This window comes from Orcinus orca, chromosome 4 (genome assembly GCF_937001465.1).
Source record: "Orcinus orca chromosome 4, mOrcOrc1.1, whole genome shotgun sequence".
NCBI lineage: Eukaryota > Metazoa > Chordata > Mammalia > Artiodactyla > Delphinidae > Orcinus > Orcinus orca.
This window is the reverse complement of record NC_064562.1, coordinates 45,467,479-45,472,137: the sequence shown is the minus strand read 5'-3', so window position 1 is coordinate 45,472,137 and position 4,659 is coordinate 45,467,479. Positions and strand designations below refer to the sequence as shown.

Below are 4,659 nucleotides of genomic sequence, written 5' to 3'. Positions count from 1 at the left end.
CATCAAAAAGAATAATGAATACAATTTATTGGAACACATACATTACATAAAATTCCATAAGTTCATAATACATGGGAGAGAACCAACAAAACAAAACTCAATTCATTAATCACTTTATTTAAAAGCAAAAAACTAAGAATAAATATTTATCTTGTTTTTCCTTTAGGAACTAAATTTGAAAATAACCAAATAGCCCTGGCTAATGAGGGAAAGTTCTTTATGAAGAATTCTCACTGAAAGATGTTAATAGAATGATAAATTAGAAAAGCATGATTTTGTAACCTCTAGTAAAATAATTGATATTTATTTTGAATCTTATCAGAAAGTGAATTTCCAAGTTGCTTCTCTAAGAAAAGAGCTTTCTATAATAATGAAGAGATTGTGTAAATAGATTAAAGGTATATTGGCTTATAACCTGGAGACTAGGAACTTTTTAATAGCAAACTATATTTGTGAGGATATTTGTTATATATTGTTCATGTAAACCTTTAAAATGTTTTTCATAGAAGGTTGATTTTATTCACCAGACCTGTGATAATTTAGCCACTGATTATGACCTCATTGATTAAGCTCTTAATAATTAGAGTAGTATTAAAGGAAAATGCAGACTCTTTTAGCATGTGGAGCATTGCTAAAATACTTTCTTCTCACAAAATGTTATTACTATTCTTTTAATGTTTCACAAATTTACATCATCCTTACACAGGGGCCATGCTAATCTTCTCTGTATCATTCCAATTTTAGCATATGTGCTCTTGAAATGAACACACAAAATGTTATTTTAAAAGTAGATTAAATCTGGTTCTGGCAGATTAAATTTAAAGTTTAGAGTAGAAGCTTAATGGATCAGATCAATGTTCAATGTTTCAAAAGTAACTGGCCACAGTGTGAAGGGTATGTTGTGAGTAGGAGATCAGGTAGACAATATTTTAATGACCTGAATTTAGTTAGTGGCAGAAAGAATGGAGATGATGATCTGAATTTGAAAGGTGTTCCAGAAGTAGAATTAATAGAATTGGTCATTGATTGGATGGGGGCAGAGGGTGGAGAAGAGGAAATGTTAAAGGGAAAGTCAAAATATGTCCCAATGTAATAGTTTAGGTGAATGCTTACAGACTGCAGGGGGTTGAGCAATGACTAAGAGATGAGGAAAAGCTTTTTGAAAGCCTCGTATCACCGTATAACAGCATGACATTTAAGGCATTTAAAAGTCTGTCCTTGCACTGTCCTAAGGATCTAAGAAGTCAGTGGTACAAATCCATTATGCAGTTTCCCACCTTATGTTTTTATTTATACCATTTTTTCCTGTATGGAATAATCCCGCCCTCACATGTGCTATGTTAAATCACCCTGGCTCTTCAAAGCTCAACTCTAGTATACATCATCCCCCAGAAGAGGTCAATTATTTCTTTTTCTGTGTCTCCATAAAACTTAATTCAAAACTTTACTACAGCCCTCATAACATCATGTTATTTTAAATCACATGCTTCGGTCTATTCCACAAGAATATGCTTAAAGTCTCAACTTGCTTGTTGCATGAATGAAAGTCTCCGTTCGTAAATTGCTTTGTCTAATTTAACATTAAGTAATTAGGACGCATTTACCTACTCTTGTCATTCATAGTGCTAAGCTGCTGCTGATGCAACAAGTCAGACTGTTATGGTCCCAGCCCCCTCAAAGCTAACACTTAGTAGAGGACACAGAGAATCAAAGAGACTAATAAGAAACAGGGTGTCATAAGTTCAATAATCATTATGATGGTGGTGATGACAATGTTAGCTATTGAGTACTTTTATGTACCAAGCATGGTTCCAAGCACTTATACATCTTACATACTCTAACCCTCACAGAAACTCAGTGACAGAGGAAGTACATATAGTACTTTTATAGATGTTGGTAAGTGGACACGTAACCAAGACTTTGGGAGACAGTGAAATCTTCCCAAACACAGTGATTTCCAAGTTAAGACCTGAAAAAATGACTAGGGATTAGCCAGGTAGGAAAGAGACAGAGAAAGGCGGTGGGGGGAATGGAGATAAAGAAGAGAAAGGAGGAGTAGGTGTATGTGTGTGTGTGTGTGTGTTTAGGTGAGGGTTCCAGAAAGGAAAAGTGTTTCTAACAGGAAACAAAGGCCAAGGGCCAATCAATATGTGTATTTAACGGACATTGGGCTTTCTACTTCTGAAGTCAGACCATCAGTATCATGGAGCTTAATTCCTTTGGAAACAGTCACAAAAGCTAAAAGCTGAACCGGATCCATTATCCTCATTTTACGGATATGAGCACTGAATCCCTGTTAAAGGAAATGAGTTCCCAGTGCAATGCAGAGTCACTGGCAAGAGCTCCGTTCCCAGGGCCAGGCTCTTTCCAGGACACCACGCTGCTGCCTCTGTGGATCATTAAATGGTTTCTACTTCAGCCAGCCAACAGTAAATGTATGCAGTGTTTTATGATTCTCAACCACCACATTCCAGCTCACGTTCTTCTCTTGATTATTATTTAATAAGAAAAACATAAATTATGAAATATAATAGTACATATCTGTACTTAATCTCTAAACAGATGTGATCTAGAAGTGATTCTGCTCAGTCTTCCCCTTAGCACATCAGTTCCACCATGAAAATGTGTCATGACTTTTTATCTTGCAGGTTATAATTGCATCTTAATCACATCCCTGATAAACAGTCTTAGTTTCCTCTTATTTTGAGCTGGTTTTTATATCAGCTGTAAGAGCATGATGGCCTTTGGAGACAGTTCCAGTTCTGGGTCTGCCACTAACCAGCTGTGTGACCTTGGGCCAGTTCCATAATATCTCTACAGTAGTAGCTAGCTAGACTCATTGAGTTCCTGTGGAAATTAAGGAGCAACACGCATGCAAAGTACAAAGCACAGTGCTCGGTACCTTGTATGTTTTGAAAATATTTGAGTTGTGAGATATATTTTTAACACCAAATCATAAAGTCACAACTAAAAAAAATCAGCTACCTTAACCGTTCCACTTTACTGATAGCATCTGTAGACTGGTACAGTTCTTACTTTACCAAAAGTAAAGTAAGTATCTGTTTAGTTACTGTTTAGTTACTAAACGAAGTATCTGTTTAGTTCCTACCACTAGATTATGGACTTTGTAAGAGCAAAGACTGAATTTCCTCTATATTCTTGCAATTACCACTGTGACAAGCATATAGTGAACGTTCACAAATATAAAAATTGGTTGAATTATCTAATTATTTGGTGTCTGAGCCAAGGCTAAAACTCAGGCTTCCTGACACCCAATTCTATTATTATTATTTTTTCACTATACCAAAAATTAAGGTAAAATAAACATCATTGATTCTTCATTTCGTAAAGCATATTCTGGGGAAAGTTGGGGCTTAGAAATTTCAAGGTATTCTGTGATGTTCCAATATGTTGCTTTTCATTCTGCCTGAACCCTTTGGTACAAATTCACATGAATATTAATAGTTGGGAAGGGAATGAGGCCCTCATTTGAGCAGTTAGGAAGTGAGGCAGTGCTTCGTGTGAATGCCCTTCTGGGTGGTGGATCTATGGCATGGCTCAGGCACTGTGTTTATGCATTTTAAATTGCTTTCTTTATAACTCCAGTCCAGAGGAAATATCATCTCTGAGCTAAACTGGGGCAGGGCATTCCAACCCAGTGAAGTGGAGTTTGAGATATCTCAAACAGGCATCATACCCCTTGAACTTGGCTACTGCTAAATATGTAGAAACATATCCCACAGTGAGCTCCTTCCACATACTTTACTTACCAAAACCATTATGGTATAAAGAGAACATGAACAAATGTTATTTCCAAACCCGCTTAAGTTGCTTAAGTTGTGGAGTTCCTGGTCCTAATTTTAGTAGCAGCATCAATAGCTGAGGGAAATACTGCTGTGTCTTGCAGATGTGAAGTACCATAGAAACCTGACCAGTTTCTCTTGCGATGACATCAGATTCTCCTAATAATCGAGTGCAAGCTTTACTGGATTCATTTACTTAAAAAAAAAAAAAAAGAAAAGAAAACAGCCACTCTTGATACCCCAAAAAAGTGAGCAGTGGTCCCCACTCCTCCCTCTTGGGTCAATGATAAAACATACACGGAACACATGATTCCTGTCTGCCAAATATGGCTGGAAGTATAACATTATCCTTTAAGTTAACATTGATAAAGCAATTTGCTTTAAGGGGCTGGGGCTTCCCTGGTGGCGCAGTGATTGAGAGTCCGCCTGCCTATTCAGGGGACACGGGTTCGTGCCCCGGTCCGGGAGGATCCCACGTGCCGCGGAGCGGCTGGGCCTGTGAGCCATGGCCGCTGAGCCTGCGCGTCCGGAGCCTGTGCTCCGCGGCGGGAGAGGCCACAGCAGTGAGAGGCCCGCGTCCCGCAAAAAAAAAAAGAATGGGGATGATGTGATGGTTTTCAGACAGTAAACTGTGCTAACTGCTTGAAAATGCACACAATTTAGGAGCTGACAGGTTCAGTTCTCAAGTGGAGGAGGTGCAATGTGATGTTTTGGCACTGGTTAAATAGTCAGTCCTTCCACTGCCCTGTCTGTGGGAAATATGCTAATAGCTTATTGCTATAGCCTTTGAACTCCCAGGGCAAGTGAAGCCCAAAATTCCATAGCCCTGATGCCAGTGGGTCTCATCACATTTGAT

General features: G+C 38.4%; 1 non-coding gene across 1 annotated transcript; it reads right to left on the bottom strand.

Annotated features, from left to right (window-relative positions):
* Positions 1-661: 661 nt before the first annotated feature.
* On the bottom strand, positions 662-768 carry LOC117196757 (U6 spliceosomal RNA). Its single transcript, XR_004477109.1, has one exon. It is a non-coding gene; the product is annotated as a U6 spliceosomal RNA (small nuclear RNA).
* Positions 769-4,659: the final 3,891 nt, after the last annotated feature.